The 13,813-nt window shown below is 43.3% G+C and overlaps 1 protein-coding gene across 4 annotated transcripts in view; it reads right to left on the reverse strand.

Annotated features, from left to right (window-relative positions):
- The window catches only part of MUC13 (mucin 13, cell surface associated), an 818,501-nt gene that overhangs the window by 635,718 nt on the left and 168,970 nt on the right, over window positions 1-13,813 (reverse strand). The window lies entirely within an intron of this gene.

The raw sequence follows: 13,813 nt of genomic DNA on the forward strand, positions 1-13,813 counted from the left end.
TACCATTGGGAAGGCAGTAGGTCCCTTTGTAAGAATGCAGGCAGACTTTGTAACCATGCCAAATTGCAAGGGATATAGATATATCCTAGTCATAGTTTGTCTGTTCTCCAGGTGGGTGGAGGCTTACCCAGCAAAGAAAATTGATGCCTTAACCACAGCTAAGCTATTGCTTAGGGAATTGATACCTAGGTATGGAATCCCAGAGACTATCGAAACGGACCAAGGTGGGCATTTTGCCAACGATGTGCTAGAAGAACTCTGTAAAGCGTTCAAAATGAAGAAAAGAATACATTGTGCCTACCATCCAGAGGCTTCTGGAGTAGTGGAACAAATAAACGGCACCTTAAAGTCCAGGTTGGGAAAAATGTGTGATTCCACAAAAATGAACTGGATAGAGGCTTTACCCCTTGTGCTGATGAGTTTGAGAAGTATCCCGAACCGAAAGACTGGCCTGAGTCCCCATGAAGTGTTGATGGGAAGAGTGATGCGGCAGGCATGGGTACCCGGACACAAACTGCTCAGCATTTCTGATGATATGGTGCTAGAATACTGCAAGCAGCTGGGTGACCAAGTGCGTTCTCTCTCTCAGCAGATTGGAGAGACAGAAGACGAGTGGCCAAAGACTCCAGCACACAACTTGCGACCAGGAGATTGGGTGGCGTTAAAGAAACACACCCGGAGCAGTTGCCTGAAACCCAGGTGGGGAAAGCCACGACAAGTGATCCTCGTCACTACCACTGCTGTAAAGTGTGCTGGTGTACCGAAGTGGATCCACGCCAGCCACACGAAGCGGGTAGCTGGAGAAGACGCGACTGTAGCTGAAGGCAGCTCAGCTGAGGAGGCTTCCGAAGAGGAGAGTCCAGAACTAGCTGACATCGAACTGCCGAGCACCAGTCGAGACGTTGAATGGTATCCCGCCGACGACCCGGTTCATGATCCAATACGAACCAGGAAGTATTCCTACTTAGACAGTGAGTGGGATAGTCCAGGTGAGCTAGAAATAGACGAAGCAGATCAGGTCCACGAGAATCACATCACACCTGATCAGGAAGTAGGCCAAGTAGGGTCAGATCAAGGCATCGAGACTCCTCCTGGAACTCCGGAGTCTGGAAAGGGACAAATAGTGATTAGAGCTGACGTTCATGCAGAAGAAAACGAAGAGATCGAAGCGCATGAACAGGAACAGATAGAAATAGATCAATGTGCTCAGACATCTGAAATAAAATCAACTAAACAGAAAAAGAGAGTGCGGTTTGAATCTGAGCAGGGTCAGACTAGGGACCAGGCAGAAGAGATAGATGAAAGACCTGGAACTAGCCAGTCAGGTAGGGAAACAGAAGTGCCACAACAAAAAGTAAAAAGAGTGCACGAAGAAGGGCAAGTTTCCTCAACTACTGGGAGGAAAGGAGGCAGAAGTGCACCTCGATACGTAAAAAGACTGAGGCTCAGACTAAAGACAGCCGCAGACAACGACAAAGACCGAAAAAGGGCTCAAAGTGAAAGAAGGACAGCCCAAGGAAAATCGCTGAGAAAGAGCGACAGAATAAAGAAACAGAGCAAACAGTATCGAAGCCCTGAGTGGACTTACTATGTGTTGGAAGAAATAGACGAACCACACCACAGTGGCAACAGTGAAGACGAGTCCATTGCTGATCGGAGCTCTGACGAAGACCCTCCTTGAGAGAGCCCGGAAGTGAACCTCTGGTACAAGGAAACAAAGAGGGGTAGCGAAAGCCACCTGTAAGCTAAAATGTCTGATCCGAGTGTCTCTGGGAGATCCAGATGTGGGTGTCTAAAAACTTGCTGTAAAGTATGCTTATGTAGCGTAGCTGTGCTAATAGTTATATGGATAGGACTAACAATCTTCTTACCGTTTATGATAAGTAAGAATCCTAACCTTTCCCCTACTGAACCTGAGGCAGTAGATGTAGGGGCTGACCCGACTGCAGAAACACCACGAAGCTTAGAAAGACGCGACAAACTAGTAGGCTTGACACACACACGACCTAAATTAGAAGCATCAGATGAGGATGGACTACATTTTCACAAAATGAGAAACAGGACACATCTAAATGTCGTTGCTAACTTGTTAGTGCATTACGTAGAAGCTATGGAAATAGAAGACTGCTATGTCTGCATGAAGCTACCTACCTCAGTGGCTGAAGGTGTGACATATCATCACCTACCGTTAACCTATGGAATTTCCTGTAGTATTTTGGCTAGCTTGTTCTATAGAAGCACCTTGCAATATTATTATTCAAATGATGACGTAGTTTTTTCTGAACTTCCTGTTAGAAAACACTTGAACCGTGTACATACTACAAGTGACGTGACCCGTTATATGGGAGAATATTTTCTGACTATAGGTAATATAGATTTAAATGAAGCAAGAGAATCTAATCTGACCTGTTCTCTGCAAGAGCAGGAAAAGATGTTCATAAAGATGGCAGACAGAAGAAGAGAAAAGTTTCAAAAGAAAGCAAATGACGAGAAAGATAGAGTCCCTAGGTGGGCTGAACACATGGATAACACCTCGCAAGGCGAAGCTAATCCTGCCCTGTTGCTGGATTTTGAACGAAAAGGGAAACTTTGTATCCATAGGGAAAAGACAGAGTATTATAACAATGAATTCATCGGTTCCAGCGAGTGTGAACATAATTACAAGGTAATTGGAGGTTGGGGTTTCAAAAATGGGTCAGAACCTGTGTTTCCCGGAATATATTATATATGTGGGAACAAGGCGTATTTCAAATTGCCGGATCACTGGTATGGAAGCTGCTACTTTGGCATTGTTTTCCCGAAAATATACCATGTGAATAATGCAGCTGGAAGCGACGAAGAAACTAATGGCTTAGTGCGTAGTAAGCGCGAAAGTGTAGGTGAAGTTATAGGTGATATTTTCAGTGCACTGATACCTGGAATGGGGGTAGTTCTGAACACCCATAGAATCTGCAAATTGTCTACAGTAGTGGACCGGTTATCAACGGACACTGCTGCTGGATTCCTGCTGGTCAATACTGAAATGGTTGCGATCAGATCAATGGTTTTACAAAACCGTCTTGCCCTTGACACCCTATTAGCAAAAGAGGGCGGAGTCTGTAGAATGCTGAAAGCGCAACATTGTTGCACTTACATTCCAGATAAAAGTATCGAATTAAAACAATATGTGAAGAACATAACTAATTTGGAAAAGGAACTCAAACCATTGGAGGTTGACAGTGCCTGGACAAGACTGACTGGAGGTCTCTCCTCTATAGGTAGTTGGTTTGCTAACCTAGGTAGAAACCTGTTGTGGAAAATAGTGATGCCAATAATTGTGATAGGTGTAATTATATTGATTATTTTTATCTGCTGCAAATGTCAGAAGTGCAAAAGGAAATACACAGTAAATCAGAGAGGGGTGAAAAGAAATATTGATGAACTGGAATTAGAAGAGGTGAAGAATTCCATCTATAAAAAGGCGAAAAATCACCACTCTCATAGAGAAGCTGAAAGAAAACTGAATAATAAATTTATTGAAATTGACATGAGTGATGTGGATGAATGAGAAAAAGTTGGCATCTGTTTCCATTATGTAGTGATGATAGTAAATATCATCAAAGAGGGGATTGATGGAGCAAGGATTTGCACGCGAAACGCCTTGCCCCGTGCAAGAACCTCGCCAAAGGTATAACATTACTAAAATTCATTATTGTCGATTATTACACGTTTTTCCAAACACGCGGGTGTCCCCGGATGCTTGCCTGTATGTCTTTTCCATATTAACGAAGCTTGCGCTAAGGAAAATGGCTGCTTCGCTGAAATTCAGTCTGCGCATGCGTCGGTCATACCCATGTGATGTGACGCACTCGCATTCTGGAGGGAGTTCTGTGCACATGCGCATTGTTGCTAATATGGCCGCTTGACTCTCACCACGCTCTCTGCTATTGCTGCTGCTTCAGCCTATCTGTCTTTTCGCACTAAAACAGTAACACTATAGTCATTATAAAATAAGGGATGTTTAGAATTTCATCATGGTATACAGTGTGATCATTCTGGATGTGATATTAATTTGTTTTCGCTTACTTTTCATGTACCGCGTCTTTGTGGGCTGGGGCATACATGAGCAACGCCATGCTGAGGCTCCTCAGAACCCCGTCACGTGACTGGGGAAATTCCTAACTGCGCAGAAGCTGAAACCAGCCAGCTGGCTCCCGAAGCCCGATGCGCCTGGGAACCCGTCCCGAAGATGCAGTCTTGCACCTTGAACTACCATACACTGTTGCTATATGCTGTACACTTGTATTGTATTGTGTATTCCTATGCCTGGGAACGTGAACCCAAGGGGCGGGTGTACAAAACTGAATATTGATGATGAGAAAGCCGAACTCTAGGAGGTGGTAATGACCGCACCACCTCTCCTGACCAATCATAATATGGGAAACTGTCACTTGCAACATTAGTGGGTGGTCTGAGGGACCCCAAAATGGTATAATTACCCTAGTTTAGCTTAGGAAAATTGTCCGACTTGTCCGAGTAGCAGACCTGTCACTGACCCTACGATCTCAATAGGTGTCCAATCTGAAAGTGCTGCGGAGCACTTTGTCCATATTTTCCACAAGCTCCTAAGGGGTGGAAATTCCTAAGTGCTGGCGAAGCACTTTGCTGGGAGATTCGACAATCCAATCGGGGTTTCTGGCGGATTACTTGCAGAAAGGGGTAACGCAGGCGTTGCTGTCCGAAGCTGTGGGTGTTGGTCGTTTCCCTGGGAGGCCCAGTCCTTTGACCCGAACCTGAGGGGTATCCTGTCCTGATCTGTCCGTGGGTTGTACCTGTTCGCACTCTGGTGTGCCTTTCTGAGGGTCCTTGTCCCCGTCTTCCCAACTGACCCGTGGCCAGGGTTGGTCTCAGATCTGAATTAGGTAAATATTGTATGTGGGTTTGCGTATTCTTTGTATCTTGTTTTCTCTCTCTCGTCTCTCTTTCGTATGATCTATTAAAGCACTATTACCTGTGATATTGTTCTATTGCCATTGCTGATTTAGTTTGTTCTCTCTCTCTCTCCCCCCTTCCTTTAGTAACTCATTGACGTTATCATAAATAATAGTATGTTCCCGTTTTTCCCTTTCCTTTAGTTGATTGCAGTGAACTTAGAAAGAACAGTTTAAGGATTAAGTACATGTTTAGGTCCCAACCTTAAACCTCGTGCCTTAGTTTAACGTTGCAGTGATTAGTTCTGTTCCAAATCCTACCTCTAGTTTTTCCCATATATCTTAATGGTCGGGATTTTCTTTGTGCAAAGTTACCTTTTGATGATTGATATTAATGTTTGACATAGTGTTCTGCATATCACTTATTGTCTTGGCATCTTCCTTTTGAACTTTATATAAAGAGTCAAAACTTCATCAGGTGTCTGTGGTCATTTTACAGAAAGCGGATAAAATATATGGAAGTAAAGAAATGTTTTAAGGTCCTGTCTACTATTTTCCCTTTTAGCTCTAGGTCCATCGAAAGTTTGTGCCTGTGGTAAGTCAGGTGCATGGTAAGCAGAGGTAATTCTGAACCTTTTAATTACTCATAAGAGCGTGCCAGGATCTCACCCGGTTCACGAGAATCACTGATTGAAACTAAATGCACGCCGGGGCCCAGTGCGTGTAAGAAATTAGTGACCCGGGTGAACTGCGCGCTCTATCAACATGACTCGGTGGGTGACATAATGAAGGGACTAGTGGTGATGTGGAAGTTGAGCTGCCATGTTGGAATGGGTGGATGGTAAAGAAAGGGATCAGGGGCGGGTAGAACAATGTGTTGGTGGAGTGTGTTACGTAAGTGAATTACATACTCATACGTTTGATGAACCATACATTAAAGCATCATGTATGTACAAAAAATAATAAATAAACACTCAAGCTGCAACTGACAGGGAGTCAATGTGTAGAAAAGACAGGTACCACAGGGGTACTACAGGAATGCACTTAGTTCAAAGCGGTCATTAAGGCCGTGTGGTTTCATGGCTTTAAGTCTATAAATCCAGGCTAATTCTCTTTGAAGAAGCAATTTATTATTGTCTTTTCCTTCTTTTTTATTAATAGTTTCCAGGACCATGTATTTTACTTGGGCCACGTTATGATTGAAGTCATTAAAATGAATGACGACACTGGACTTTTGGTTTTTGGTGCGGATATTTGATTTGTGTTCGTTTAGACGAACTTTAATTTTTCTAGTGGTCTTGCCCACGTAGATCATGCCACAGGGGCATTTGAGAAGGTAAATGAGATTCGAGGAATCGCATGTAGCACCAACGTTAAGTTTGATTTTAAAGCCTTTCATTGGGTGGTTTATATAGTTTCCAAGAATGACGTTGTTGCAACTATGCAGTTGTGGCATGGTCGTGTGCCAGTATGTGACTTTTGTTCACCTGGGGGTTTTGATAGAAGTTCTTTGAGGTTTTCTGATCTTGTGTAAGCAAATATTGGAGTTTCTTTAAAGAGATTGCCAAAGTCAGGTTCAGATGATAAAATGCGCCAATGTTTCAAAATGATGGCTTTGAAAGTTTTACTGACTGTAGAGAATTTTGACACTAGAACAGTTCTTTTGTGGATTTGGATCCTTTGAGGGCTTCCTCTCGTGTGGTCTGGGATGCTTTGGTGATGGCCAGATCAATAGTTTCTTGTGGATATCCTCTATTTTGGAACCGTTTGGCCATTTGTGTCATTTGGCTGGAGCATACATCTGGATCAGATACTATTCGTTTGACTCTTAGCATTTGGCTGTATGGTAAGTGTCTTTTTAGGGAGTCCTGATGGAAGCTAGTATAATGGAGGGTGTTGTTACGGTCAGTTGCTTTGCGGAACAGGTCTGTTTCTATTCCTGTCTCAGTGAGTCTTACCATGACATCTAGGAATGTGATTTCTTTCTCGTTGATGTTCCATGTTAGTATTTTGCGATTATCCTTGGTGTTTAGGACGTTCGAGGCTTGCTCAAGGGTGTTTCTGGTGTTCTTCCAAATGAAAAATAAGTCGTCAATATAACGAACATATACTAGAAGATTGTCTGTCCAGTTAGGGTCAGTATAGATATGTCTAGATTCGAATTCGCCCATGTACACATTCGCATATGTGGGTGCAGCGCAATTGCCCATTGACATGCCAGACATCTGTAGATACCATTGTTGGTTATGTACGAAATAGCTGTGATAGAGAGTATAGATCATTAGTTCCATGAGGAAAGTTTGAAGGGATTCCGGAATTTCACTATTCAGTAGAGCATTCTCAATAGCTTCAATGCCCCCACCATGAGGGATGGAGGTGTATAAGCTTTTCACGTCTGCGGTGCAGAGGATTAGTTGGCTGTCATTGATGATGTTGATTTCAGAGAGTTTTTTTAGGAATTCTGTGGTATCCTTGATGTAACTTTTGAGTTTGATTACGGAAGGTTGTAAGTACCGATCCAAAAATTTTCCAATAGGTTCATGAAGAGACCCTCTTGTGGACACAATGGGCCGGAAAGGTGGATTCATTAGGTTTTTATGAATTTTCGGCAACATGGTTATAGTTGGACTTTTGGGATGTTCCACTATGAGGTATTTCTTAGTGCGATCATCAATGATGCCATCTTCATGTGTTTTGTTGACTAGTTCTATTAGTTCCATTTTGTATTGGAAGGTGGGATTGCCTCCAAGTGGCATGTATGTTTCAAGATCGGAGATGTGTTCTTTGATTTTCTCTTCATACATGCTGGTGTTGAGGATTACAAGAGCACCCCCTTTATCAGCTTTAAGGCATTTGATGGTTTTGTTGCCTGCGATGTTCTTGAGTGTATCTTTGTCTTTCATAGTGATGTTTTGTCTGGACTTTTTGTTGAAATTTATTTTAGAGATATCCTGTCTGACAAGAGTTTCAAAAGTGTCAATGCTTTTGTGAGTACAAGGAGGTATGAAGGTGCTAGGTGGACGTAGACCTTGCAGTAGGTCCGTTTTAGTATCAGTGGCTGGTGGTACGATGTTTTCAAAAAAATGTCTTAACCGTCGTTTTCTGGTTAGCTTGAAAGTACTAACTTCTAACTCAAGTAGGTTTGTGTTTCTGGTTGGAATGAAAGATGTTCCTCTCTGAAGCAGCTTGGTTTCGTGGGTGGTTAGATGTGTGTCTGATATGTTTATAACTAGCGATTCTTCCTCGTCTTGGTTTTCTTTTTGTTTACTGTTTGGGCGTCTTCTTGATCCTTTTCCTGCTCTTTTTCCCCGCCGGGGTCTTCTATTTCGTCTGGTACTACCTCTAAAAAAGGCTCAGATGTTGTGGGGGTTGTCCCTGTTACGGTGGTTGCGGTGTGTTGCCTCGGTTCACGTGATTCTCCTGATTTGGCGTGTTCCGTGGTTGTTCTCCTTGGTGGACGGTTAGTGCTGTCGCTGCCAGAGGATGATGTGTTGGTGTTTTGATTGAAAGGTTTATTTCGGCGACGCTGGGCGTATACGTCCGCCCAGGTATAGACCTCCCCTAGTTTGTAGTCCAGGGTGTCCCAGCGAAATTTTCGGATCTTTCGTTCGTTTATTTCCTTTGTGTGTTTGTCCAATTGCAGATTGATCTCTTCTAAGGTTTTAGATAAATCCTCTGGAGAGGCAGTTTCCTTAAGTTCTTGTTCAATATCAGTGATTTCTTTTGTTAATTCTGACAAAATAGTGGATAGTTCTTCGACGATCAGGAGAATTAAGTCAAGGCTACATTTGTTTAAGATCGCATTCCATTTCTCCTGGAATACTTTTGAATTTTTACATAGTGATGGTTTTAATGCGATGCGTAGTCCTCTGGGTATGCGCTGGGCATTGTGATATTTAATAAGCGTGTTTGCGTGAAGCTTTTGGTTGATCTTGCGTTTTGAAAGATAAATCAGTTGTTTCACACATTGTTCCTTGGTGCGGCTTGAGGTGGGCTGAGTCAGGTCCTCATTTATGAGAGCGTATATTCTTTCAGTTTCCTCAGATCCGAAGGCTAGTGTGCTCGCTCTAGCTTCGGCTGTCTTTGAGATTTCATCATATTGCATGTTTTGAGGTTGCGTGAGGCGTGCTGCCTGCCACGGGGGGGGATTGGTTTGTGAAATACTGAGTGAAAGGCCAGGCGCACTGCGTAGATTTGATAGAAACCATCACTATGTAAAAATTCAAAATTATTCCAGGAGAAATGGAATGCGATCTTAAACAAATGTAGCCTTGACTTAATTCTCCTGATCGTCGAAGAACTATCCACTATTTTGTCAGAATTAACAAAAGAAATCACTGATATTGAACAAGAACTTAAGGAAACTGCCTCTCCAGAGGATTTATCTAAAACCTTAGAAGAGATCAATCTGCAATTGGACAAACACACAAAGGAAATAAACGAACGAAAGATCCGAAAATTTCGCCGGGACACCCTGGACTACAAACTAGGGGAGGTCTATACCTGGGCGGACGTATACGCCCAGCGTCGCCGAAATAAACCTTTCAATCAAAACACCGACACATCATCCTCTGGCAGCGACAGCACTAACCGTCCACCAAGGAGAACAACCACGGAACACGCCAAATCAGGAGAATCACGTGAACCGAGGCAACACACCGCAACCACCGTAACAGGGACAACCCCCACAACATCTGAGCCTTTTTTAGAGGTAGTACCAGACGAAATAGAAGACCCCGGCGGGGAAAAAGAGCAGGAAAAGGATCAAGAAGACGCCCAAACAGTAAACAAAAAGAAAACCAAGACGAGGAAGAATCGCTAGTTATAAACATATCAGACACACATCTAACCACCCACGAAACCAAGCTGCTTCAGAGAGGAACATCTTTCATTCAAACCAGTAACACAAACCTACTTGAGTTAGAAGTTAGTACTTTCAAGCTAACCAGAAAACTACGGTTAAGACATTTTTTTGAAAACATCGTACCACCAGCCACTGATACTAAAACGGACCTACTGCAAGGTCTACGTCCACCTAGCACCTTCATACCTGTTGTACTCACAAAAGCATTGACACTTTTGAAACTCTTGTCAGACAGGATATCTCTAAAATAAATTTCAACAAAAAGTCCAGACAAAACATCACTATGAAAGACAAAGATACACTCAAGAACATCGCAGGCAACAAAACCATCAAATGCCTTAAAGCTGATAAAGGGGGTGCTCTTGTAATCCTCAACACCAGCATGTATGAAGAGAAAATCAAAGAACACATCTCCGATCTTGAAACATACATGCCACTTGGAGGCAATCCCACCTTCCAATACAAAATAGAACTAATAGAACTAGTCAACAAAGCACATGAAGATGGCATCATTGATGATCGCACTAAGAAATACCTCATAGTGGAATATCCCAAAAGTCCAACTATAACCATGTTGCCGAAAATTCATAAAAACCTAATGAATCCACCTTTCCGGCCCATTGTGTCCACAAGAGGGTCTCTTCATGAACCTATTGGAAAATTTTTGGATCGGTACTTACAACCTTCCGTAATCAAACTCAAAAGTTACATCAAGGATACCACAGAATTCCTAAAAAAACTCTCTGAAATCAACATCATCAATGACAGCCAACTAATCCTCTGCACCGCAGACGTGAAAAGCTTATACACCTCCATCCCTCATGGTGGGGGCATTGAAGCTATTGAGAATGCTCTACTGAATAGTGAAATTCCGGAATCCCTTCAAACCTTCCTCATGGAACTAATGATCTATACTCTCTATCACAGCTATTTCGTACATAACCAACAATGGTATCTACAGCTGTCTGGCATGTCAATGGGCAATTGCGCTGCACCCACATATGCGAATGTGTACATGGGCGAATTTGAATCTAGACATATCTATACTGACACTAACTGGACAGACAATCTTCTATTATATGTTCGTTATATTGACGACTTATTTTTCATGTGGAAGAACACCAGAAACACCCTTGAGCAAGCCTTGAACGTCCTAAACACCAAGGATAATGGCATAATACTAACATGGAACATCAACGAGAAAGAAATCACATTCCTAGATGTCATGGTAAGACTCACTGAGACAGGAATAGAAACAGACCTGTTCCGCAAAGCAACTGACCGTAACAACACCCTCCATTATACTAGCTTCCATCAGGTTTCCCTAAAAAGACACTTACCATACAGCCAAATGCTAAGAGTCAAACGAATAGTATCTGATCCAGATGTATGCTCCAGCCAAATGACACAAATGGCCAAACGGTTCCAAAATAGAGGATATCCACAAGAAACTATTGATCTGACCATCACCAAAGCATCCCAGACCACACGAGAGGAAGCCCTCAAAGGATCCAAATCCACTAAAGACAACAAAAGAACTGTTCTAGTGTCAAAATTCTCTACAGTCAGTAAAACTTTCAAAGCCATAATTTTGAAACATTGGCGCATTTTATCATCTGAACCTGACTTTGGCAATCTCTTTAAAGAAACTCCAATATTTGCTTACACAAGATCAGAAAACCTCAAAGAACTTCTATCGAAACCCCCAGGTGAACAAAAGTCACATACTGGCACACGACCATGCCACAACTGCAACAGTTGCAACAATGTCATTCTTGGAAACTATATAAACCACCCAATGAAAGGCTTTAAAATCAAACTTAACGTTGATGCTACATGCGATTCCTCGAATCTCATTTACCTTCTCAAATGCCCCTGTGGCATGATCTACGTGGGCAAGACCACTAGAAAAATTAAAGTTTGTCTAAACGAACGCAAATCAAATATCCGCACCAAAAACCAAAAGTCCAGTGTCGCCATTCATTGTAATGACTTCAATCATAACGTGGCCCAAGTGAAATACATGGTCCTGGAAACTATTCAAAAAAAAGAAGGAAAAGACAATAATAAATTGCTTCTTCAAAGAGAAATAGCCTGGATTTATAGACTTAAAGCCATGAAACCACACGGCCTTAATGACCGCTTTGAACTAAGTGCATTCCTGTAGTACCCCTGTAGTACCTGTCTTTTCTACACATTGACTCCCTTGAAGTAGTGTGGCTCACTGGTTAGAGGCGGCAGACCCGAGAGCAGAGGACGGCCCTGGACCAGGGTTCGATTCCCGGCGCAGCAGGTTTCTGGACCAGGGTCAGCGGACTCGATAATTCTCTCGCCTCGGTGCCCACTCTGATCAGCGATCACACTTGGCAACTCTGGGCATTAGCTTGCCTCATCTTCACTAACGGCCCCACCAGACCGCTGGGGATGCCTGGTCTCACCCTGGAGATACCCATTAAGGGACCATCTCTCAGGGAAGCCAGGAAGGGTTTCGCAGCGGTCGAAGCGCCTTGGGACCCTACGGGTAAGTAGTGCGCTATATAAATGCCAATACGTTTACGTACGTTTACGTTTACGTCAGTTGCAGCTTGAGTGTTTATTTATTATTTTTTGTACATACATGATGCTTTAATGTATGGTTCATCAAACGTATGAGTATGTAATTGACTTAAGTAACACACTCCACCAACACATTGTTCTACCCGCCCCTGATCCCTTTCTTTACCATCCACCCATTCCAACATGGCAGCTCAACTTCCACATCACCACTAGTCCCTTCATTATGTCACCCACCGAATCACGTGACCGGGTCACATGACTCAACGTAACTACGCTAAACTAGAAGCCCTCTACGCGGAATGCTCCGCATCAAATTCCGGTTACCGCTTCGGACAACGGAGTTTACCAGAAGCGCTATGTCAGCGCAACAACCTCTACAAGTAAGTCGGGGCCCCGACGGGTGTAAAAGCGCCGTTTTCGCCACTTGGTTTGAAACGCTCACCCATTTCTTAATTTTTCCAATAGGTATCCTTCTCAGTCGCCAACCTCAATTGATGTAAGATCCATTTTACTTTTCATTTCACTAATACCCTGATCCCTCGTTCCAACTCCACCCCCTTGGTTTATAAGGTGACTTTCCAACACACTCATTGGTGTTCAGTTAGCATGTTTACTTATTGAACCCAGTCAAAAAACGTTATGTATACTCATATGTGATTTTTTATGTCAGTGTTACTTTTTTACCAAAGCGTATATTATTATATTACAGCACTCCTTGAGAAAGGGCTATTCAGCCCGAAATGCATCGGAGCATTTGTGTTATATAACAAAATGGAGTCTCAATTCCAATGAATTCACATGGTTAAACATGGATAAAAAAATTATGTGAACAATGATGAAAAACTTTAATCAAAAAAATTAAAAAGATTTTTCTTTAAAATCCACAGAGTCTGTCGGTGATTGACGAACCCAAAGGTGTGCCCTATCACAAGGATGCGTTTACGCACTTGGTAACGCACTTAACCAGTCAGTACTATCACTTGTGCCATGGACACTGGCCCTGTTGCTCTGCTATGTTGTACTCCCACCTGTGCAATGGACACTGGCCCTGTTGCTCTGCTGTGTTGTACTATCACCTGTGCCATGGACACTGGCCCTGTTGCTCTGCTGTGTTGTACTCTCACCTGTGCCATGGACTCTGGCCCTGTTGCTCTGCTGTGTTGGACTCTCACATGTGCAGCCTCTCATGTACCTGCTGTGCCACCTGCCATGGACACTGGCCCTGTTGCTCTGCTGTGTTTTACTATCACCTGTGCCATGGACACTGGCCCTGTTGCTCTGCTGTGTTGGACTCTCACCTGTGCAGCCTCTCATGTACCTGCTGTGCCACCTGCCCTGGACACTGGTCATGTTGCTCTGCTGTGTTGTACTCTCCCCTGTGCCATGGACACTGGCCATGTTGCTCTGCTGTGTTGTACTCTCACCTGTGCCATGGACATTGGCCCTGTTGCTCTGCTGTGTTTTACTATCACCTGTGCCATGG

This window comes from Lissotriton vulgaris, chromosome 2_1, assembly GCF_964263255.1.
Source record: "Lissotriton vulgaris chromosome 2_1, aLisVul1.2, whole genome shotgun sequence".
Taxonomy (NCBI): domain Eukaryota; kingdom Metazoa; phylum Chordata; class Amphibia; order Caudata; family Salamandridae; genus Lissotriton; species Lissotriton vulgaris.